The sequence below is a fragment of the Manis pentadactyla genome, chromosome 5 (genome assembly GCF_030020395.1).
Source record: "Manis pentadactyla isolate mManPen7 chromosome 5, mManPen7.hap1, whole genome shotgun sequence".
Lineage (NCBI taxonomy): Eukaryota > Metazoa > Chordata > Mammalia > Pholidota > Manidae > Manis > Manis pentadactyla.
This window is the reverse complement of record NC_080023.1, coordinates 171,937,050-171,963,760: the sequence shown is the minus strand read 5'-3', so window position 1 is coordinate 171,963,760 and position 26,711 is coordinate 171,937,050.

The following is a 26,711-nucleotide window of genomic DNA, read 5'->3' as shown; positions in this document are numbered from 1 at the left end:
CACACATAATGAAGCCAATACAACTCATCTATATGTGCTTAGCAGCTAATTTAAAAATAACAATTACAATGAGATAAAGGACTAATTGAAATAGTGCTGGCTATTTTATTCCTGGCAGCCTTGAAGAGAACAGGGAATGAGAGGCATGAGTTTTGTTTCTCCTACTCTGGTCTCCACCTTATATCCTCTCACTGTGTGTGTATTATTCCAGTTTTTAAAGAAAAGTTGTTCGTTTGTTTTCATCCCTAATCACAAGTCACCTACTGCATCTGGTGTTGAGCCACAGAAATAGCAACCCTTCCAACACTGGAGGAAAAACTGGCCATGCTAAGATACATTTGCAAGGGTAATTTTGATTGTACGAGATGTTTGCCTTATCAACCGACTAGAACTCAACTGTTTCTTTACCCACACGCACGCACACACATACCGTTAGAATCACAATTCGCTGTGCCTTTCAGCACCAGTTCTCCACATGAAGCTACTTTCATGCTTCCCAACAATATTTACAGGAAATATTGTTGCTTGATAGCACAGTTGGAGAGGCTGGGGGCTATCATTTTATCTGCAGATATTATGAATATATAGGAAGGAGCTGGTATCTGGGAGAAAAGATAAGAAAAATAGGCATAAAAAGAAGGTACTTTTTTTTTTTTTTTACCATCACAACTTGCTCTATCCTCAAGGGAAAGCATTTACCAATTCTAGAATATGAATGTGCCAAAAAAAACCTAGTTTCCTTCCAAAACTGGAAGTATATTGAGGTCTAGTCACTTTGCTCAAGACTAGGAAGCCAGCTGAAGCCCCAGTTGCTGAGAGAGGATTCTTTGGGTCATTCTAGGGAAGCCAGGGTATGTTCTGACCTCTTGGGTGATTCTCATTCAGAGGAAGAATTTTATTTGACTTCAGAGCAGAACCACTCACTTTTTTCATCGTAACCATTAAAAATGATTCTTTTACACAGGTTGACCTTCCTAGCAAAGACATGGAACTTCTGGTTGACTTTCAAGGACATCAGAGCTCTGATACAGTCCAAGAAAGAACATTTTTCATCATGTCTATACACATAATTGTGCCTAATTTGCTAAATAAAAAGTGGAGATTCAAGTGAAATTATTGCAGGTCCTTCCCATTTGCCTTTTGAGTGTCCGGGAGGTGGAGATACCATCCTGTCGAAAGGCCATTGCTGTTCAAATCCCCTCCAAGTCCATAGTGACTTCCAGCTGTTAGAACACAACCAGCAGCCAGCTGGAGCCCGGCTGTGATGCGCGGGCGGCCTGCATTCTTCTGTCCTCAGGCAGCTGCTCACATCACAGCTTGAGCCTTTGTAAAGGCTCAGATCAACCTCACCATCCTGCATCTGATGGTCCAAGGACATTGAGACAGCATCTCTCTGGACTGCTTTCCCCAATGACTTCTACTTCTGTCTCATTAACAGTAAAGTAGCTGTGGAGAAGTTTCCAACTATCTACTTACTTCCAGCACTAAGCATTCTCATAAATTAGCCTTTCAGATAGGTCTTCTCATACAAAATTTGGCCTGAAATTGGTGTCTGGTTTGCAGTCCTACACTAGTCTCTAGCCACACTTAGCAAAGTCACCTTGCAAGAGCCCTCAGAAAGAGTCAGCAAGGGTGTGAACTAAAGGAAGCAAATACTCAACACCATTGTGGAGTTGCCTTTAGGATTATCCTTATCTCTTCAGTCAAGAATTTTCCTTTAGAGCGGGAAAAAATGTATTTAAAAACAAAGCAAAATTCCTTCATACAAAGTGCTTTGTAACATCATGAAATGCGTCAAGTGCATTTCTGAAATGCTGACTCATAAAATAAGCCCCCAAATCCAGTTTTATGCATTAGGCTTCTCTGCTTTTTAACCAAACAAAACTGGCTCTACCTTAATTTTTGGAAGAATATGAGATAACTCACAGATCCTAAAAGAAGTCTCCAAAAGCTGAATCATGGCCCCTAAAGAAGATGGGCAAATGTTCTCTCCCAAAAGCAACTATAGAGATGGGCAAATTAACAAACATGACCATTTACGTGTTGCAGAAATCTACCAGGACCATACAACAATCTGAGAAGAGTTTACTCTTGAAAAATCTGTTCAACTACAGACAAGAAGAGGAGGAATCTGTGGCATTCTGACATGAGCCTGCTCCCAAATGGGAATGGCCATGGGGACTGGCAGCTTCTCTGCTCTGGTTGAAGGAACTCATGAGATTTAGAGCAGTGGGTGATGGCCACACCCCGCAGCCTTGCTGTTCAAATTGACTATCTAAGACTTGGTCACAGGGGGCAGGTCAAAGGATACACTTGCCCGAGGTCACAGGGCCAAGGCAGCACATTCTAGGCTGAGGCTGCACACAAGGGCAGTGGAGTCTGGGGAGAGCCCCAGCCAGCCACACACTCCTGGTAGCTGCACACATTTGCACAGATGTGAAGGTGTGCAGTAGAAAGTAAAATCTAAAGAACTGAAACCTTCTAGACTTTGAGAGTTCTTCCTCCACAGACAGTCTCATTGGTAGAGAGGGAAGACTTACTGACTCGGGCTGGTGTGAGCACAGCCTCTGTGCAATCACTGGCTGATATAAATCTTTGATGACACAGGGGTAACCCCTAGGAAGTCAGATGAAAAGCAAAAAAGTAGAATTTTAGAAAATGAGCAAAGACATCAGCAACCATGTATCATAGAGAGAGAGACTTAATAGTTCACCAAGGCAAGTTATGGAAGAAAGAAACGAAATAAAAGGAGGGAGGGAAGGAAGGAAGGAAGGAAGGAAGGGAGACAGGGAGGGAAGAGGGTTATAGTTACAACCTTCAGGGGCAAAAACATTTGAATCCAGATTGGCTTCAACAATATTTTCTAAAATTTCCAGTTTTCAACCAAAAAAAGGAGGACCTCAGGTCTACAACCACAAGAAATTGAGTTCTGCCGACAACCTGGATGAGTTTGTAAGTGGATCCTCTCTCACAGCCTCCAGGGCAGAGCCCTGCGTAGTCAACCCCTTGAACCTCAGCCTGATGAGACCTACATCACCAAGGCCAGTGGAGCCCACCTGCACTTGTGATGCACAAAACTGATGATAAATGGGTCTTTCAAGCTGCTAAATTTGTTATGCATAGATAACTACTAGAGAAGGTACAAACCTAGCACCCGCAGCTGGGATGGCACCACAGCTAGGAGAGTGAGGTGGAAATGCCCCATGCCAGGGCAGATAGTGGAAGAGAGGAATAACAGACTCAGTGAAAGGGGCGGCTCTCATGGGGACATTCTGTTAGTCCAGAAAGCCCCCCAGATAACTGTGTTCTGCAGGATACCCTGAGAGATCAGCCCCTTGACCAAAGTTGCTGGGAATGTGCTGCTAGAGACATCATGTCGCAGAGGAGTTCGGTAGTGGCTGCCCTGGGTCGACCAAGGCTAATTATAGACGCCTGTACTCAACTGGGCTGATGCAATAGGGACTGTAAAGGAACCCAGGCAAGCTCAACCACCAGAAGCCAGGTAAACACAGTCATTTCAATGAGTGGTAAGGTCAGGGATGCAATTAGAGGCTCAGACCCAGAGAATTGTGGAAATGATGACTAGAACTTGTCCACAGCACCAAAATGATAGACCGTTAATAGGTGTTACATGTATGTGATTGAAGAGGATCAGGAGATGGAAGGAAGTTGCCTCAGTAAAAACGGTACAATCCTGTCCCCATTTATGCAGGAAAGCCGGTGCTCAGACCAGGAATCGTCCGACTGAAGGAGAGGCTTGAAGCCTGGGAGGAAGCACCCCACGCTACCACAGGGTAAAGATTCCTCCCGTCATCCTCCCGGGTCATCTACAGCCGTTTCTTGGGTCAACCCTGGGGAGGGCAGAGTGAATTGGCTAAATATTTAAGGGCTGTTGGAAATGCCTCAGCTGAGATGATTTGTTTCTCCTGAGGTCCTGTCTCCTTCCTGGAGCTCACGTGCATTGATTAGTCAAAGAGGAAATATTAAACCCTATCTACTTCTCCCCAACTCAGGATGCCCCAAAAGGGCCCTCCTAGCTTTAGGGGTTCCCAGGGGGTTGGCCTAGACCTTCATAGTGATTGCAACACAGCCATCTCTCCCTCTTACTGATCCAGTTTCTTTCTCCTTCTCCCTGCAAGTACACTGTCCATCTTATCTCCATCTCAGAATCTGCCCAATCCAAGAAATGTGCTCACAAATGCTTTACAAACTGCAGAACCCTATACACTTATACATTATTATATTTCAGCTATTGAGTTGCTTTTGTTGTTTTCTTAGCCACCTATTAAACAAAAATCTATCAGAAACAAGAGAAAAGCTGATAGGAAATCTTTCAAATTCTACTACTCAAGAAATTATTTTTTGGGTAAATAAAACTATTGACTGTCTTTTAAAATCTGGAAATGAAAGAACAGTCATCAATTGTACATCTTATTAACATTTTATGTGAAAAATTAATGCCCAAATACCCCTTAGTCTTTATTGCCTCTATAAAGAAGAACACGTAGACCCCAAAATTGTGTGCTGTGGTGATTAACTGAGCATTCGCATCCAGTTACTCATTCATGCTTGCACATTATGATACCTAAGGCCTTTTTTCTTTTACAGTTTTAGTAAAAATGCAATATAAAAATAAATTAAGCAGGCTAGGATGTCATTTATTTTTTCATGTTAAATGAGCCAGTGATTAGGAAAAAATAAGAGTAGTTAATATTCTGCTTCTCCATGATTTAGAGTGTGTGGATGTTTACAAAAACACGCCTTTGACAGGAACAGAGGTAAATGAGAAATTGGGTTTGTTGCAAGCCCAGATCCTTTTCTTCCCCAGCTTTATTGAGATATGATTGACAAATAAAAAATTGTATATATTTAGGTTGTGGATTACAAAACAAAAGGTGTTCTTATTCCTTTCCCTGGGGCATGCCAGTTGGGTTCACATTTGTAAGTGAAAAATGACAGTATTTCTGATTCTGGAGATAGAGGGAGATAAAAACATTATTGATATCAGCATCAACAAAAAGTCCCAGTATAAATGATTAACATTTTTTATATAAATTAATTGTTTAAACTTGAATTTGGGACAGTCCATTCCCTTAAAGAATGTGGATATATAGAATCTAACAAAGACTATTGAAATGTGTCTTATGTTTGGTGTCCATGAAGTTATAAACTCAAATGGCCACAGATACTGGTAGGTATTAAAAAGACAGCCCCAAAATCCACATGAATCAGATTGGTTATAAACTACAGGGGATGACGGTGTTTGTTGCTAACTGTGCCTAACATTTACCTCTTAAAGCATTAGAAGACCATATTTGTAAAAATTGCACAGAGAAAACATGGTCGTAGACAGATCAGGGCAATCATTTGCTACCTCTGTTTTAGATCATACTCAAATCTTCAGAGAACAATTTTAGTTTCACTCAGATGGAGGAATGGGGGAGAGACTTTCAAGTTGCTTGTAGGTCTTTTAAATAGTGACAAACTATTCTAAGGATCGATGGGTATAACTGTTGTCACTGTGGTATACCTTTGTATGCTTGGAGGATTCTATGTTTTTATATTGCAGAATGAATTTTGGTTCTCACGCTAATCACCAATTTCTATTTCATTGATTTACTTCTAAACTTAGTTTACTTAACTGCCCTATACCCCTTGCTTCTTAGTTTAAAACATAGAGAATAACACAGATTTGGGGAGATTATTTCAGTAGTGGGACAGGTTCTATGTGAGATGGATAACTGGCAAATTCCTCACAGCCAAAAGGGCCAGGAAATCTCAGCTCTAAGATGTCTCTTATTCAAGGGTAAGCGGATTCCCATTCTGGGTTGCCCTGTGTTGTCTTCCTCAGCTCCAATACTTCAGCGACACCGACTATAACAATCTCCAGTGTGGGGCACCATGGGTGCCAAGAGAATAACAACTAGAAAGCGAACTGACAACAGGAATATGCAGTAAATGGGAGCAGGAAAGAGCAAATACAATATTGGCTAACATTTATTTTTTATGCCGGGGAAATTCCTTTAAGGTACCTAACACAGTTACAGAACAGAGTGATGTAGGTATAATCATGATCCTATTTTACAGGTGAAAAAACTGGGGAAGAGAAAGGTTGCACAATTTGCCTGACCTCACAGATATGATGCCAGGTTTCAACCCAAGCAGTCTGACTCAATGGCCCATCCTTTTAACGCATACAGACAACACGTATGTTGATGGCACTGAAGGCCACTACACTCCCTACTCTTCAGTGGAAGGGATACAAAAGACAGACATTGACCTCAGAAACTCAGAATATTTGGAGACAGCCAGAGAGCAGACTCTCTCTTAATCTAGTTCTTTCTCTATCTCTTTATAAATATATTCTGAACAGATACCTATATATCCCAACATTGGAGCATTTGAAACTGCAGCAAAATCAATCCTTATTGATTTTTCCTTTCTCGATTTCCATAAAACCTCAATGTCCCGACAACTCCGTGTAACTCAATAATAATAGCCAATCTTTTACTAAACACATTTACTCTGAAGCTGGCACTTTGCTAAACCCTTTCTAGGCATTAACGTAGTTAACCCTATGTTAAGGCCTCTTAATCCCCACATCACTTCCTCTTCCCAGGACGACCGTTCATCCAAATTCCACTTCCAGAGGGCGATTCAATGATCCCCTATTTTAGATCTTTCCCAAATCTACATTCTGGCTCTACCCTTTTTCCTGGGCTCCAGCTCCACAACTGTGACCATCTGCTTACCAAGTTCATCTTAATGTTGGGCTGGCAGAAATTACGTTAGTTTTTATCAACATTGAAGTTGTTTTCGTTTTGCAAACCGTTTCTTCTAATGACTTCCAAATGACCATTGATGCAACCTCCATGCTTCCGGTCTGCCATCTGGAATCATCTTCTACACCTTCCTCCAAGTCATGCCTCTAATGCCTCTAATGCCTCTAGACAACTGCTCCTGAGTCCCACCAAGTCCTGACTCTGCCAGTGGCTATCTCAGTCCTCTGTTCTCTTCATTTCATTTGTTACATCCTGGCTCAGATGCTAACATTTCCACCAAAAGGGTCTCTTCTTTAACCTCTTAATCCTATTCTGAATTAAAGTTCAGGTTCAGCTTTCTTCTCAAACGCTTACATATTAATGACAGTTTTATGTACAATAAGATACAATTCTAAACTCACCTTTTTATTTACTTTTCTGATGTTTGCGTATTTTTCCAGTTTTCTTGAGATGTAATTAACTTATAATCTTGTATAAGTTTAAGGTGTACGACTTAATAATTTGATATATGTATATACTGCAAAATAATAACCACAATATGTTCAGTTAACACCCATCATCTCACATTGTTATAAAGATTTCTTTCCTTACTCTCTTAGCAACTTTCAAATATACAAAACAGTGTCATTAACTGTGGTCATCATGTTGTACATTATAGCCCCAGAAGTCATTTTTCTTATGACTAGAACCTTATATCTTTGATCACCTTCACCCAATTCCCCCACACCTATCCCTCCATACTATTTTCCATAGTGTCTGCATCAATTTACACTCCCACCAGTGGTGCACAATGTTTCCCCTTTCTTCACATCCCAACAGGCCCCCAAAATGTGCTAAATGTAAGACAGAGCAGCGGGACATCTGAAATAAAAGGGATTCAGTTGATTATGCTGAGTAGATTTAATAAGCATCTGATACTATGACTCACGCATTTCTCTCTGTTCAGATGTTATGCTTTTAAATAAAGAAAAAAAACCACTAACACACTGAGAAAAAGTAAAAAACACAAATCTAATGTTGCATTAAGAATATATATATGTAATATGCTACATATATGATTTCATATAAAGAAGTCATAAGATAATTCAAAGATATCTCTCTAAATGAAGAATATGTGATATGATTAAAATGTTAAAACAAAGAAAACATTCATTATTTTTTGTGATTACAATTATGATGAGGAATGATCTTTTTCCTAGTCTTCTATCCACATTTGATTTTATTTGCTGTTCTCCTTGGTCATTATTTTTCCTGTTATCATTCTTTTGAATGGCATTGATGTAACTGTTCTTTTTCATTGCCACTAGCTACTAATGTGATCTTGTAAATAAGAAAGCCATAAATGCCATGGACCTCAAATATGTAATTGATGCTAGCTGTGAGGTTTGTATGACAGAATTCATGGTTCATTTTCAGATTTCCAGGCCGAGACCTTCTATAAAACAAAAAATCCCCAAAACGTTCTCATCTGAGTTGATATTCAGAGGGCTCTAATTTATCAAAGATTAACTCATATTAGGGATTTCTTATATGTCTTCCCCTCGTTTTTCTCTATATATAAGAACTCTAAATTCTTTCAAATATCACCTAGTCAAAGAACATCAGATACTGATTTAATTGCCTTTGGCCTTGAAATGTTCACTCCGCATAGCAGATAGCTGGCAGGCCACCAAAGTGTCCCGGCTTCCTGACAGAGCAGAGAGCGGTGATGGGAGAGGCCGACTTGAGCGAACATGGGCCGCATTCCTCAGGCCTCCTTGCATCTGAGAGGTGCCATATGATTTGCTCTCACAAATAGAATATGAATACATGTGATATATGTTACTTCCAGGCCAAAGTAATTAAGAAGATAGTTTCTGTAAGACCCTAAGGAAGGTAAAGTCACACGGGCAAGATTCCTGGGATCCTGCAATGACCAGAGCAGATATTCCCTCCATTGATGGGAAACACCTGCAATGGACCGTGCCAGGAGTGGCCAAAATTCTCTCTTTGTTACACACCTCTGAGATGATAATATTTAATATATGTGAGTACCATGATATTGAAATATACTATATGTTATATACAATTTATAACAAAATACAAGCACCAAAGTATTATAAAATACAAAATATCATATATATATACATATATATATATACACACACACACACATATATATATATATATAGGGGCATATATAATTTTTTCTACTAAAAATGTGTGTGTGTATATATATATATATATATACGCATGTGTGTGCATAACACATATATACACACACACACACACATAAAATGATATATTTACATTTCCCTTCATCAGGGAAAAAACTTTTAAAAGACAAAAATATGGAAAGAAAAAGAGCCTTTTTTTGTTGCTTTTACTTCTACTTTCAGCTAATACACTTCAACAGAAAACTGGAGACAGTGGGGACTACAGCCAGTTGTCCTGCAGCCATTACCTTAAAGAACTGTCTCTGATGATTCTTGATTACAGCTGGACTGTGAATGGTTTGTAAGCGAGAGAGGAAGAAAGCTCACCAATTTAGTATTTAAGTATCAGTATTAATTATTCCATTGAAGAGATGTGTGATTGTACAAACCGCTCGATGACGATCACAAAAGAGTTTGCATTTGCAAACAGACGCCTGTGCCATTTGCCTGGTAAGCACCACTGACAGAATTAAAATGGTAGCCCTGAAATCACACAAGCAATCCATAGCGTGGTTCCTGTTTTTGCTTTAGAGATGCTCTCTGTTGTGTTCACTGCTAATAGCTCTGTTCCTTAGCCTTCCGAATGTGCTCATTCAAGTACCACCTTAGGTTTATTTTCACTGTATGACCTGTACTATCACTTGATGTTTTCCCCAAAAGCAGCTCAGAAATGTACATAAAATCTCTCTTGCTCCACTTCTACTACCAGCAACTGCCACACGTATTTGCTCCATGGTGTCATAAACTCCTCAAGAGACCTGTTTCTCTCCCTGTCTCCGATCCACTCTGGTCATTCTCTTTTAAATTAAATTCCATATTCCTTTTGTCTTTACCGTTCTACAGCCCATCACACCTCCACACGGTCATCGGTGAACTCCGCATGTCTAAATCCAAAGGTCTCAGCTCTTAGCTTACGTGATGACCAGCAGCATTTGACACCTCGTGGGTCTTCCTCTCAGATACGCCATCTTCAAGCGGCCTCCCCAAGCCCACCCTCTGTTGGCTGTCTCCCCTCCCGTTGTCATTTCTTCTCAGGCTCCTTTGCCAATACCTCCTCTCGTCCCAAACCCCTCACGCCCAGGGTCTCAGACCTCCGTCTACGGTCCTTTCCTCTAGCTGCAGTCTCTCCTTCGGTTTTATAACTTAGCATAGATTTATTTCCAACTCTTCCCAAATGTGCATCTCCTTCAAACTTTGGACTCCAAGTGCACACCTGACATTGTAGGGCACTCACAATGTCTAATAGACAAGTGTGACTTAACCTGTCCCAAACAGAGCTCCTGACTGACCCCCAGGGTCGTATCATCAGCTCTCCCCACAGCCAAGATGATAGCATTTCTCCAGCTGCTCAGGTCAACAAACTTCAAACCTTGTTTTATCTTTCTGTCTCTCAGTCTCATACCTCACACCCAATATGTCAGGAAATCCTGTTGATGCTGCCACAGATGCACCCGGAATCTGGTCACTTTTCCCCTTCTCTGCTGCTATCATTCTGGTTGGATCTACTGTCATCTTTTATTGCTGAAATGGCCTTATAATCCTTTAAAATTTATGTAAAGCTATGTCAGTGGCTTTACTGGCTGAGAAAAAGGTCGCTTGAAATATATGTGGTGCATGAACTGAGCACAGGAAAGACGCACATCTGTGTGTCACCCGATCTGCTCACTCTTCCTCAACGTTGAACTTGATTCATCATTCCACTTACGTACCATTCAAATAAGTAGGCATGGACTATCTAAATATTTTAGTAATTTTTCAGTAGTTTATGTGAGCGGTTTCTGGTGTATCCAGTTATTTAACAATGATATTATCTAATATTTATTAAATATTGAGAAACCTGGAATGTAGATAGGTTAGTAATTTGCTCAAAGCCATAAATCTTGTGAGAAAGGCAGACTAAATCTGCCTCTGCAACTCCAAGTCATTGATTATCAAACTCTCTGTGGTAAAATTCCCAATCCATCACAATACTTTTGTCAAGTATAGTAAAAACGAATTGCCAGAAAAATAAAAATTAACAGACACACACCATGCAAAGTTCATCGGTTTAGTAGTAGCTTCGACAGGACTGCCAAACTCTTACACATTTCTAACTGTTTACTCTCAATGTCTGCATTTATCATATTATGAAAAGTAACAAAGGGTTGGCATAGTAACCAAGGCCCTAGAACCGCAGGTGGTGTAGTGCCATCCTAATCCCCGGCGCCTCCCTTTCTGTACTTTTGATAGCAGCCTGCAAACTTCACACATGTAACTACTCAGTCCCTGCTGTGTCTTCACATGTCCTAGTCACGTTAAATCAACTCTACTGTATGCACCTTAATCTAATACAGGAAGTATGTTCACTGAGAATGTAGGGTAAAAATTCGTTCCCCAGGGCCAAGATGACTGGGTAGTACACTGACCTTGCCCCTTTTAGAAAACCGTCCAACGTTAGACAACTGCGTGCATGTAAACGTGCGGACTGAGGGAGACAGGAGGGCGGGCTCTCTTCGTCTCCTTGGCCGTCCTTCCCTCAACATGCTCAACAAATCGGCAACTGGAGCAGCAGTGTTTCCTGTCCGCCTTGTCTTTGGGAATGAGCACATTTCAGCATAAATGGTTGTGTCCAATGGTTGTCCAGGAAACAGTTTTACAATCTGTGTTTAATCAAATTCATTGAGTTTTCACAGCATTATGAGCAGTTCATTACTGTCATTTTCCCCACAGATGACTCAGGACCGCTTACCACTTACCACCTCCTGGCAATGGCCGGTGCCAGCCATCTGCCTCTGCGGTGCATAAAGTAATAACTTCTGGTGCAGAGTATGAACATTATGTTATTATATTTAATCTTTCCTCTGTGTGTTATCATTCAGCATAACCACCCTTCAGGATTATAGAGAATTAGGTAGCAAATAATATTGCCTCCATATTGTTTTCTCCTCCCCGTTTCTGTGGTTTGCTGCCAATAATCAGACACCCTCTGGACCCAGGCAAACCATCAGCTGTTGTGGCAATGCCTGGTCATCACTCAAGGCTTCACTGCATTGAATTACGTGGAACAGACCTGTTACCATTCTTTCTATGTCTGAGTCTCCCTACGATGAATCTTTGCTATTTTTAGTATGGAACACCATCTCAAGCATGGCTTATACAGCGAGTAATTTTGATTCTCTCCATCATCATGGGGTACTCGTTAGCATTTCCTAAATCCCTGTGTGGAAGGAAGTGTAGGCAAGTTGTACCTCCTGAGCATAACACCCCGATGATCTCACTGTGAGACCACGGACAGGTGGGATGTGGCCAATGACCTCAAAAAACCACTCAAGTCAGAGGAGAGGAAACAACAGCAAAACAAAACCCATCCAAATTGGTGTGGAGCATCTTGCAAGCAAAAGCTAGTTGACCTATGTTCAATGCTAGTTCAATGCTAATGCAGGTGTTGTATAGAATTTTGGTTCTTGAGGTTTTGGTTTAATGGGTGTATGAATCTGGGAAGTGAGTCTTCATTCAATTACTTAATGTTTTGTTGATAAATATTTATTAAGCGATCATTATGATTTTCTTTTTAGTATTTCAAGATACTTAACATTTTTCTAATGTGACTTCACTGGGACCTTAGGTTCACGGGTGTTACGGAAAGGAATTACCTGTGGTCAATCAAGTTTGAAAAAAAGAAAACTGGATTAAACAAAAATAATCACGTTTATCTGTAGAGATGGTTTCTCAGAGCTGACAGTGGGTTAATGTGCACTGAGAAGTTCCAGTGGGAATACTTTAAGGATCATATTATCAACAGCATTTTGGTTAACTGGATGCCCCTGCTTTTTGCATTTTCCTATAGTCCTAATATTTCCCAGAATGTATTTTGGTAATTGTGTCTTCACTCTCTACTGCTTACCGAATATGTGTGTGACTTCTCCAAACAGTTAGGAGGAGGGTTATAGCTAGTTCTGTCCTGTGGCTTTAAGAAATCAAAGAGTAACAGAATGGTTGAGTTCTCCAGGCTCTGCCTCCGCCCCCTAGTGGTGATCACGGGTAGCGCATAATGAGATGGGGGGGTCAAAAAATGTGAAGGGTCTGGTTCTCTGAGTCAGCGTTTGAAGAGAGTGAACTTGAAGAGCTACACGAGCAGAGAGATTTCACATGAGTCGGAATTAAACTCCTGTGGTTAAGTAGCTGAGCTTTCAGAGCATGTTTCTGCAACATAGCATAGGTGATCCTGATGACCTATCTGAACCTACCAGGGGTGATATTTCTTATCTGGGGTCATGGATTAATCCATACAAAATGGATTATCTTCCTGACCATGATTACATGTTCTTAATTTGTGTTCAGATTTTACCAGTTCATCATTACTTGATGAATATTTGGAATAAAAAAAATTTTTTTTTGAAAAGGTGGGAGAAGAGTCATTACAATAAGTTATGTTTCTTACTGAAAAGATTTCCAGTATGTGCTGCATATAGGACAGCATGTGCTAGAGCCTGAGGGTGTACCTCCGTCTCAGAGAAGAGTCTTTCTTTGCCTCAAATAGGGTTTTTTTTTCACTTAATTTATGAGTCTGCATAAAAACATAAATCCCCTTCATCTCCAAGGAAAGCCCTTGGTCCTAAAGTGATTGCCTGAAGAAAGAAGCCATTTTATCAGAAACTTAAGTATCTTCATTACAACATCAACAACATTTATTATGTCCACTGGTTGGCAGGACACTCTCCTAAACTCCATAAAAATTTACATAATCTGGCCCCTGGGATTTTTCTAGGCAAAAGCAGTGGCACTTAACATTCCCCCCTCTCCCGAGCACACATGATGAATGACATTCATGTGCATGATGCACTTGCATGTTCAAACCCACAGTTATGCACCGTTTCCAGCAAAAATGTTGGTCGTTCCTCCTTTCCTCTTCCAGTCAAGAGAGCATATTGCAATGCAAAAAAGTCAGGAGATATTTAAAGTAGAGCCTTGAATGTGTCCTATTTGTTTAAAGGAATACTTGGTAAACTCTGTTTTTTTTTTAATTCTGTAGGTGAGAGGTTACTTGGGACTTGCGAAACAAAACTGACCATTACACAATGATAATGGGTAATATTTATGGAATGTTTTCTATTTACAAAGCACCACTCCAAAAATTATATGTCAACATAGAGGTATAGTTTCTTTTATATCAATTTGCTTAATCCTTAGTCCTCACCACCACCCTTTGAAAATACATTATTATTTTCCTCTATTTTGCAGAAGAGGACACTGAGGCAGACAGGAGCAAGTGACTGGATCAAGTTATGCAGCTGGTAATCAATACCATTAAGATTATATCATCTGCCAAGACTTGAAAAGCTCACCTCCTTTTCACAACACCAAAATATTATAAAGTAGTATCATGGAATAGTATGTCATAATATTTATAGTTGAAAACTACACATTCAGAGACTGCTCTTAGTTTACTCCTAGATCTTTGGACTGTGACTTCCCCTGCTTCTGGAGGAGCTAGGAATATGCACCATAAAGTCTCTTACAACCGTAAGAAGTTATAAGTATTTTAAGAAACAAAGATTCACTATTACCACCACGCTGGGGAAAGAGCAAAAAGGAAAATGATGCATGGGTTATCTCCCACTTTATATTAAAGAATACTCTAAAGTCAGAGCTCTGGGATTTTACCGCTGGGCTTTACCATTTTCTCTGCAAGCACTCTGAGTTTCACATACCCATCCACAGTTACTGACGAGTACACACTCTGTCTAGCACCATCCCAGTCCCTGCCCAGATGGCACTGGGCAGGACCAACCAGATCCTTGCCAGCACGATACTTACATTTTGGAGGAAGGAGGCACGTAACATACCAGGACACAAGTTCATTAGAGCGCTGAGGTCAGAGAACGATAAATTACCTAAAGGAAACAATACAGGCTGCTGTGAGCCACAGAAACTTCAGATGGGGTCCCCAAAAATCACTGAAGAAAATCAGAATACATTGGGCTTAATGTTAATGGAAAGTACAGAATACAATGTTCTACCTATACTTTTTTATGTTGTGAAATTAGAGATGCACATAAATAAAACATTGAGGTGTTCAGAGTGACGTTTGTGGGTAATTGTCTTCTTGATATTATTTTTGAACTAGTCTGTAATAAAACAGTAAATATAACATGTTACCCTTGAAAAACAATATAAAAGCTTCAGTAGTATTTTAGTAAGGAAATTTAGGAAAAAATACAAAAACATAAAATAATGCAATGTTGATATAGACTAATCAGTTGTCATAAAAAATGGGAACAATAAAGACAATACAGCAAAACCAGGAATGCTTGTGATACATGAAGAAAACAGAACACAAAATTATTTATGATAGCTATTATCATAACTGTGATATTTTACATGCATAAAACAAAGAGATGAATATTGTCCAGATAATAAAGTCAGTTGAATAGAAGGAAAATTGGATTGTAGACAGTATTTTCTTACTTCTGGTATTTATGAATTCATTTTTAAGCTGCTAAAATGGTTTTGAAATATGCAAGCCCTCTAATGATTTTGAATGATCCTCGCCAACTTCACTGAAGGGAAGGCAAAGTGCTCCCTATTTGACTTTCAGGTAAAGTGCTCTTCTATGTAAGTTTTAATGTATGTTGCTCTTGCAAATGGGCGTCCTAAACGTTGCATAAATTCATTTCCAATTCGGTAGTTAATCATCCCTAGACAGACACATACTCTAGGTAGGCTACTTAATCCATCAAAGAGTTGATCTCTTCAAGGTTAGTTATAAGTAGTGCTTAACTTTGTTCTTCTTTGTTTACTTTTTTGTTAGGATTTTGAGGTTATTTCTTTATAAATTTAACTTACATGTTTTGTCCTCACTGCAGTGTCTGGTAAGATGGCTAATTTTCTCCTATCCTTGTGACAATTATATTTTAGAATCTTTTCTAATTTTAGCTCCCCCTTCCATTTCTCTGTATACCTAGCACCTTTTATACTAAGTTTTGATACTAAGTCTTTTGCACTTTACCATCACCACTTACCGTGTAGAACAAAATGGGATTTCCATGTAGACTAGGAAATCTTTTATTCTCAGAGGTAACTGGTCACCAACATGTGATCTTAGAATCCTTTCTGCCTAGTGACTCCTGTATGTCTCTGGGTACCCTGATCATCTGGGGAGTTGTAGGGTCCTGCCATTTTGAATGTGAATGTGGAGGTGTGTTATTTACAATCTGCATGGAATATAGATGAGTTTGTGTGAATATCCATCTCATCTGATGTACACTGGCTTCCAATAGTTAATTTAGAAACTAGACGAGCCACTAACAGAGATTCCAGACCTAGAACAAGTTAGTGACAGGCCTGAAGTGGATGTTCTTATGGAACAATTACAAAGTTACGGCTGATCACTTCCTCTCAGGATCCCAGAAGACCAGCAGGGGGATCTTTCAGTGTCTGAAACACCATTGTGATTGGTGTGTCTTTTCTGCGTACTTTTGTTATACGACACAGGCCATATGTAGATTATAGCAACCCCCTTTTTTCTCCCTTCAGTCAATATGATTCAAGTGTTTGTTAAGATGCCACTAAGTGCTAAACGTGGTTAATTCATTGGATTAAACCAAATACTAACCCTCTGTATCATGGACAATCACCTAGTGGCACAGACAGGAAAACATTTAAATAAATACATAAATAGGATATTTTAGAGAGTGACAAGAGCTATAAAGGAAATTAAATTGACTGATAGGATAAAGGGTGGCTGAATTTGAGGCTGGCTGCTTAGAAGGTGGTCCGAGCAGGTCTCACTAAGAAACTTAACATTTGAACCAAGATTTAAATGATGAGACAGGCCAGGTGAAGAGTTGGGGACTGTGTACCTGGTAGAAACAACACCAAGCCGAAAGGCCCAGCGTCTGGGAGAAACTTGCAGCACTTGATCAATGGAGAGGAAGCCACTGTGGCTTGAGTAGGGTGACCTGTGGCAGAGATGGCAGGGATGGGCTGGGAAGGGCGGGTATGGGCCAGGTCAGGGATTAGTAACCTATGGCCCAGGCACAAAATTCCACTAGCCATTTGTTTCTTGTGAGCTGAGAATTTTTTTTACAGTTAAACACGTATAATCAACACTGTGACAGCGCCCACTGACTTTGAATTTCAATAAGCAAAATGTTATCCCCCCAAAAATAATAAAATTATTATATATATATTTGAAATTCGCCAAGGACTTTCATCAAAATCTGTTTTCTCTCTTTTGGTAAAAGTACCTAAGTAATGCCCTAGATTTTTGCCCCTTGGCCCACAAAGCCTAAAAGGTTTACTTATTGTATTTACAGAAAAATTTGTTAACCCCTGGGTTATATCATGCCAGCTACTGTGGGAATACACGCTTCTTTTTAATCATCCTGTTTTCTTTTCCTCCCCTTAATGATATGTGTAGGACAAAAGGGACGTGCATGTGTAGTTTTGTTAGATCTTGCCAGGTGCCCCTCCTGTGGGGCTGTACCCACCGGCATGCCCACCAGCTCCATGTGAGAACCCAGCCTCCCCAGCAGAGCACATCGCCATCCTGTTTATTTTGTGCCCGTCTGAGAGCCAATGAATTGTGTCAGTGTTTTAATTTTCATTTCTTCAATTGTGAGCGATTGGCTCTTCATAGGTTTAAGGGCCACTTTTATTTCCTCTTCTGTGAACTATCTCAGTTTTTCCCCATTTACCAAAAAAAAATCAGCTTTTTGGTCTTGGTGTCTCAATTTTTAAGAGTTCTGTCTACTGGGGACATTAGCTCTGTGATTGTAGCATATATTGCACACATAGTTCTCCCAATTTTCAGTTGTCTTGATTTCATTCACTTATTTATTTTTTGCCTTGTAATGTTTTTTTTTTTGACTGTAGTAAAGTATATCAATCTTTTCTTAGACTGTTTTTGGATTTGATATCCTAGTTAGGGGGCTTTCTCTACAACCATGGGTAGAGTTTACCTGTGTTTTTTTCTAGTACTTGTGTAGTTTTATATTTTCACAGTTAGATCCCTCATCTATTTGGAGTTTGTTCTTATATGTGGTTTGAAATATGGATCCAATTTTGTCTCTTTCCGAATGGCTACCCAATTGTCTCAACACCATTTATTAAAAAGTCCTTTACCCCAGTGCTTTGAGTTGCCACCTTCATTATATACTAAATTACCTTAAATGCTCGGGACTATTTCTCAGCTTTACCTCTATTCCTTGGATCTGTTAGTCTATACATGTACCCGTTCCACACTGGTTTAATTACAGAGGCTCTATCTAAGATGTTTTAATGTTTCCTAGCACTAGACCTCCCTCAAGTTTTCTTTTCAATTATTTTTTTTCCTGGCTGTTCTTACAGGTTTTTGTGTCTATGTGAAAGTTAGTAACAATTTGTCTAACACCATAAAATGGCTCACAAATGAAAAACTTGGGTAAAAGTTTAGAAGGAAATACAGAAGGATTGGGGGAAAAGAAAGGACAAGGGAAGGGCAGCCTCCCTCCCTAAGACTCTTAAAATCCAGATCGAGGCACTGCTCAGCTCCTGTAATTGAAGCTTCACGGGGCACCTGCTCTCAGCCCAGGAGTTACAGCAGGGCCATGAGCCCAGCAGCACCCTCGGCATGGAGATGTGGACAAAAGTCTTGGCATCATGAAGAAGGATTTGGAAATGGTCTCTGTATATACATGTTTTTTGTCTCCTGCTACAAATGCCCATGAAATAAAATGAGAGTTTTGAAATAATGCTATAAAGTCCAAAACTGAGCTCATGACCTCCCTAGTTCGCCAAGCCATTCATCTCTAGGACACTCTGGCCTCTGTCCCCTTTACACTGACAGCCTCTGATCAATCACTGTCTGTGTATTTCACTTCCATAAGGCCTCCCGGTCAACCCACTTCTCTCCAGCTCATCTTCACTCTTCGGAGCCAGCCTCCAGGCCAACATAAGCTTTATCTGGACTAGTGCATTTCTGTCCTAAGTTCTCTGACTCCATTTCTCACAAAACACTCAGCAGCAGCCGGGGTTATCACGATCTTTACAAACACGGCTTCGATCATGTCTCTCTGTGCTTCACACCCTTCAGTGGCTCCAGATGATTCTGGGCAGATGTTCAAGATCTGTTATGGTGGTTTACTAGGCTCTGCACCATCCAGCCCCTGCCAAACCCAGGCTGTTGCTCCTCTCAGTGACATGCCATCACCACACTGGCGCTCTCTCGATTCTAGAAAATACCCTGTTTCTTGCATGGGCTCTTCCCATGCCTATAGCCTCTCCCGCTTTCCACTTGCTGCCAGGTAAACTCCTGCAGAATCCCCGACCCAGGTTTAAACATTCCCTTTGGAGGAAGCCTTCGCTGTGTCCCCATCTCCTCTGGGCTCTCTCTCCACACTCCGATTGAGCCATGAGACCCTCCTTCCCATCACTTCCCACAACGCTAGCATTTGTGGATTTAAAGACAGGAAAGAACAAAAAGGGAACATTTGACCCCAAATGGAAACTTTCCAACATCTGAGTGGTACAGTGTCTGCAGTATTTTGGGGGATGGTGTTGATGAGGCAGTTGCTGTGGAAAATTGAATAAGTTTACTTACTTGCAGATAGACTCATTTGGATTTATGAATTTAAAATGTATAGCTTTTTATATAGTCTTCTATAATTACTGTGGTTTGGATTACAACTTGCCATTTGAGATTTTTATTTGAAGCACTCAAATAACAAAAGGCGACCGTTTCTTACATTATCTCCAACACCACCAGGTGTTCTTCCAGCATCAAATTGTTACAGAAAACACACAAAACATATGTTTTCCATTGTTCCCTGCATAATCTGGAGCTATAGAAGTGCGGGAAGCTTACACTCTCAGCAGAAACAAATGAGCATGAAATATTCATAAGCTTGGTGTTTGTGAGTATTAAGTAAAGGCCAATTCTGGTGAGTTTGTCATTTAAAAAAATAGATATTTATTAAACAACTGAATATTTGCTATATGATAGATCCCATTATAATCAAAAGTGAGATTCCTTAAGAGGTGTAGCGAAGACTCTTGAAAATAAAGGACCGTAGGAAATGTAGATGCATTCAGGATTCAGCACAGCCCATACATATCATATTGTCAAGGGTCTTAAAAAGGTACCAACGTCGTATCTATTTTAACTTCCAGGGAAAGGCAGAGTCTCAGGGTTTGGTCTTTGAGATGGTCACTGTTGGAGTTGAGTCTTTGGTCCTGTGATATGGCCAAGTTACAAAACTTTGCTTCGCTTCAGTTTTCTTTTTCTAACCTGCAAAATGGCAAAGCAATAGAACAAGCCTCCTTGGGTAACTATCCACACTATGTGGGGCAAAGCCATACCAAGTGTTTCTCTCAATGTGCCCCACACAGTATGTATCTAAGGCACATTAGGTGTCATATTATTTTTAGTGATTATTGTATCTAATATTTTCTCCTGCAAGCTGGCATTAGCTGGGAGCAATCATGTATGGATTTGGCTCCCAGAGAGCTGAAGTTCAGAGATAACATGCCACTTCTTATCTTTGGGACTTCAAGTCCATGGATCTCATTTCCTCATCTACCAAAGGAGGATAATGGTTGATTGGCTTATATAAATTTAGTGAAGTCTTATAAATCAAAATGTTGTATATATTTTTGTATATAATTATTCAGAGCATGGCAGCTTTTGTCTATTTCTTTCATTTAACAAATATTTACTGTGTGCTTATACTTTGATGGGGCCATTTTTAATTGGCTATGAGAGTAGAGATGCATCAAATGTTCTATATCAGTAAGACTCCTCCATTTCTCCCCTCAGTAAGAAGAAAATAAGCATTTGGCGCTCAAAAAGTAGAAAATTTATTATAACATGATTAATTAATACTGAAAATATTTTAAGCACAAATACAAAGATGAGTAGTAAAATTTGAAAGCACGAAATACTGCTTTCAACAGCAAAAATAGTGGAAGAAATGTAAGACATCACTAACAGTGGACAGGATACATTAATATGATACATTCATTCAGAAGAATATTATGCAGTTCTTAAAAATAATAAGGCATAACTAGTGAGAGGCAGTGATTTTATACTGAGAGGTAATGCTACAGAGTGGTTCAGGGCATAGAGTCTAGTTCAGATCCCATTCCAGTTCCCACTGGGCAAAGTTACTTAACTGCTCTTACCTCAGTTTCCCTATCTCCCAAACTAGGTGATACTAGCATCTCTACCACAGGATGTTGTAAGGATTACATGAAAAGAAGTAGAACAATACCAGGTTTACAACAATTACTAATGGTAGTGTTTGCTGCTGCTGATCATCATCTTTAATTACTACTGAAGTAGGTTATCGCAAAGATATATTATTAAAAAATCAAGATGCATAATTACGTTCTACATGTTACTATTTACGTACAAAAATATACACATTAGAGGATGGGAAATATGTTTGCACATACAACACATATTTCTGTAAGATGTTAGAAGAAATTTGCGAAGCTGTTATCCCTCTGGAGGGCAAGTGGAAAACTAGGTGACATGGGAGAGAGGGAGGGAGAACAATTCATAACTTGTAAGAAATTTTAATGTTTGGAATATTTACCATATACATATATCACCTCCTCCAAAAATAACAGTAATCCCAAGCTAGATAAAATGAATGAATATATACAACCATTACTTAAGGAACAATTTTGTATCTGCAGCATTTCTCCCATATGGGCCAGATTGATGAGCCTATTATTTATCTGTGTGTGTGTGTGTGTGTGTGTGTGTGTGTGATTGTTGTATGCTGGCATCATAGTCCTTCAGGGTGCATTTTTATCAAGGTAAAGCAGGGTGAAACCTCTGTCACTGACTAACTCTTCAGCATAACCTTGAATACTTTAGCAATTAAATATCTTGGAATGAAATGAAGCATCTCAGGGCCCAGGATGCATGAGTCATGGACAATAGACGCCTTCGGCAACATGTAATTTGAGGCCCTTCTGCTCTCAGGTGGCTTTACATGGGAGGCCCTGGAGAGTTGCCTGAAATAGGGTCAATTGGAGTCTGTCTCAATAAATTCACAAGAGGTTTTATTAAAAGGAGTTGCTTCTGTGAGGCTATTAAAACTAAGGGGGAAAGAAAGTTTAAAAACATCGAAACTACCTTCTCTACTCTCCTTGCACAGTACATCACTTTATGTAAATGGTTTTTTATAAGTAGCCACAGAGTCACTTAAAGCATTTTATTTAATCTGTGTGGGTGAATCCTCAAGGTTCCAAGCTTTAGTGGCTGTGCTGTATGGAAGCTTCTCAGTGCAGTGTGGTTTTCAAAGGGTGTTTTATAAGACGCTCGAAGAGGAATTGTCAGCATACAAGCAATCCAGAGCCAGGGACCTCATCCTGGAGACAGGACTCTGGACACACTTCCTGGCAGTATTAGTAGCAAGACAGACAATCTTGAGGGACCATGTTTCAGAGCACAGCATCCCCTCTACCACTTGTAATACATATATTTTTTCTGACCATGGAGGTGTAAGACACTGCCAAGATCCTGTTCTCCGGGGAAACACACATGACCTGAAGGGGGATCCGCAGGCCCTTCTTTCCCTGCAAGGATGTATGAAGAAGGCAGAAGACCCTTAACCTCTACAGGAACATGCATTTGGCACTTTGCTGTAACCTCTAATCAGAATGTCTCCCATATCCTCTTTTGGTCTGAAGCCAGAGAGCCTGGTTCTATTTGTGACTTTGCCTTTTACTAGTTATGTGGCTCTAAGTATACTACTTAAGCTCACTAAGCCAAATTTTCTAATCTGCATAGTGGGAATAAATAAATTCATTCAACTATGATCTGAGTTATTAGTCTTTCTAGGGCTTGGACTGTTGCAGTACCTCTAGGCACTACTTATGAGGATATGAGCGAGAAGCTCAGAGAGCCTCTGTTCTAAGCGATCTTGTAATGTTCTTCCTTAGGTTATTGATAATGATGCAATATGCTTTCTAAGCTTATAGATAATGATGGGATACTCTTCCTCTTCATGGATTAACAAGGGTTTAAAAGGACAACGCCTACTTCCAAAATTTGATGTGTGAGAACTAATCGAGAAAAGGCAGATAAAACTGTTAGAGGGCCCAGCACCGATTAAGCACTAAATAAGCATGGATGTTATCCATCTCAGCCCAATTTTCAGTTTCTCAGAGGAGCCCCTAACTTTCTTATATGTTTTCAGAAATCCTGGTACTTCTCCTTCTTTTATCTCATTGGTGATTTTATATTAACTTGGATAATTATTTGATTAATTTCTGACTCTCCCACTGGATCTTGAACTCCATAAGGGCAGGGCCACCAGCTTTTCATTGCTGTTATTTTTCTTCATTCTCTTCCAAGAGCATTGTCCAGTGCTGGGAAACACTCATATTTTTAATGAATAAATGACCATGTTGCACAACCCCACTCACTTTCATTTTAGATAATCAGACCAAGTATTTTTCTTGAATATGCAAGCCAATGTCTAAATATTCAGACTTACTACAAGAGAATTCACTGTGAGTTAATTACAGGACTATACCATCACTATGGAGCCTGGATTTGCCAGGATAGTGCTGGCCTTTCTCTTACCTAGAACCATTGCCTGATCTTGATGGGATTCCTAGTTCTCTTGTATCATTTGTGCTGTTTACCACATTGTGAATAAGTTTATCTCCATGACTAGCTCTTAATAACCTTATTAGGCTTTATAAGAGGTCTTGGGATGTTCCAAATAGCCAAAACAATTTAAGAAGGAAGAATAAAGCTCAGGGGATTATGATCCCCAAATTCAAGCTCTACTACAAAGTCACAGTAATCAAGACAATTTGGTATTGGCATAAGAACAGACCCACAGATCAATGGAACAGAATAGAGAGCCCACACATATGCCAATTAATATATAATAAAGGGCAGAGGATCTGAACAGACACTTCTCAAAAGAAGAAATTCAAATAGCCAACAGGAGCATGAAAAGATGCTCCACATTGCTAATTATTAGGAAAATGCAAATCAAAACCACAGCGAGCTGTCACCTCATACCGGTTAGGATAGCTAACATCCAAAAGACAAGGAACAACAAATGCTGGTGAGGATGAGGAGAAAGGGGAGCCCTCCTACACTGTTGGTGGGAATGTAAATTCATTCAACCATTGTGGAAAGCAATATGTAGGTTCCTCAAAAAACTAAAAATAGAAATACCATTTGACCCAGGAATTCTATTCGAGGAATTTACCTGAAGAAAATAAGATCACAGATTCAAAAAGACATATGCACCCTATGTTTATCACAGCACTATATATATTAGCCAAGATATGGAAGCAACCTAAGTGTCCATCAGTAGATGAATGGATACAAAGAAGATGTGGTACATATACACAATGGAATATTATTCAGCCATAAGAAGAAAACAAATCCTACCATTTGCAGCAACATGGATGGAGCTAGAGGGTATTATGCTCAGTGAAATAAGCAAGGCAGAGAAAGACAAGTACCAAATGATTTCACTCTTTGGGGAGTATAAGAACAAAGCAAAACTGAAGGAACCAAACAGAATCAGACTCACAGACTCCAAGAAGGGACTAGCGGTTACCAAAGGGAAGGAGGGTGGGTGGGGAGGGAGGGGGAAGGGGATTAAGGGGCATTATATTAACACACATAATGTAGGGGGGTCACGGGAAGGCAGTGTAGCACAGAGAAGACAAGTAGTGGCTCTACAACTTCTTACTATGCTGATGGACAGTGATTGCATTGGGGTGTGTGGGGGGACTTGATAACATGGGTGAATGTAGTAACCACAGTGCTGTTCATGTGAAACGTTCATATGATTGTACATCAATGATACCTTAAAAAAAAAGAGGCCTTGGGATGGAGGAACGGTCACCCAAATTCTTTTGCTGTCCCCTCCCCACCACCATACACTCTTCCATAACATCTACCTGACAGGTGCACTGGCTATACAAGGCATTCAGCAATAATTACCTCTAAAATTCTAAACCACATACTGTTTAGCAGCACCTGGGAGGGATTTAGTTGAATGCCCATGTTAGCTTGAAGCTCAGGCTGAAGAAAAAAGAAACACCTGTTTTTAACATTTTAACAGCATTTGTGCAAATCTGCAGGCATACTCCACACGCTATGGTGGGGCATGGCCCCTGTCTTGCTAGCCTGCATCCTGCACTTCTTTTCTACTGTGAACTATTGTCTTCCCTGGGATTTACCCACTTTCAATTTTAGTTGTCACACCAAACTGAATTTTCATTTTGGAGCCGTGGAAGACCAAGGTCGTGTCAGAGAATAAAATCAAATTAACAGAGGGTCAAATGTTCAAGACAACCGAGACCAGGCATGAATGTGAAATCTTTAACAAAAGGGCAACCTTTCTTTTTATAAACAGAAGGGAGAAAAATGCAGATAAGGAAATGGCTAAAGGATGGCCGACTAAAGCATGGGTCTCCTTAAGGGACAGGCTGGCACATAGTGGGCACTCAGAATTGCGTTGGATGTTTTCGTAGGGGGACGACCTTCCCGATTTGCCCAGGACATATCATTTTTAGCGTTAAACCCTATCAAGTCCCAGGAAAACTGGGACAAGTTGGTCACCTCAAACTAGCATACATTGGCTTTGGAATTTCCTAAAACTGAGACTCACCCAACTAGCACCTGTGATAAGCAGTGTCCCAGATAGGATCTTGCTCCCTTTGCTCCTCTCTTTCCACCCCTGAAGTTCAAAGTCCATGTTCATACTGTGTCCCTGTGCACAGCACACCTGGAGCCAGGAAGGACGGAGGAAAGAAGGAAGTTTGTCCTTTGATGCAACCGACCTATTCTTTCTCTCCTTTTATTTCTTTTCAGGCAAAGAAGTGTGGACCCAGACATCTAAGAGCTTTTAAAATATAATTTCAAAGGCAGGATTAAGTCTCTGAAAAGCCATCAAATGCAGTGTCCAAGAGCTGTGCAGGCCCTGCGAATGAACAAGATGCCAGCGACCCCATGGCACGGCTCCTGTGATATCCGGGCATGGAGACATAACGTGGCTCCAAGAAGTAACACAAACATAACTCCAAACGGAAGACTGTGCAGCTCTGGACACTGGTCCCTGGAGCCTATTTTTTATTCTTGCAATTAAGAAAGAAACAGTTGAGCCATCGGAGATAGAAGGAACCCTAAGAAAGCAAAGAATTGAAGTCACTGTCTGAGAGGTAAGACTACAGTTGCTATATTTATAGTCCAGAAGGAAAAAAAAGGAAAAAGTTTCAAGGGGAGGAAAGGAAACCGATCAGAGTTCAGAGATTCCTCCAGGGCATCAGCAAAATGAAGCAAGACACTCCTACGTAGGAAGATAATACAGACAGCAATGGCCCGAAGCTAACAAAGAAAATTTCTGGGCTTGATATCACAGAGTTACTATGCAGTTAAAAAAAAAAAAATCCCAGATCAAATCCTGCAGTTGGGTGGCTCACTGCACTCCAGGAATTCAAAACAAAGAGGGTGTTCTGGAGGAAGCTGGAGACGGAGCATGTGGCTGTCTTGCAGAGGATACGAGGTTTCTGTGGCTGGCACTGTCTCTGGGCACATCTCTAATAACTCTGCTTATTTGATTTCTAATTGGATCTCAGCAGCATCACCAAAGGAACAGGGAGAGCTAAGCTGGACTGACATACAGGAAGACCACCACCCACACCAAACCCAGCCGGTGCCCTTAGGCTGCCATGGACAGCAAGTCAGGGAAGCACTTTCATAAGGGGAAAACAACAGGAAAACCCT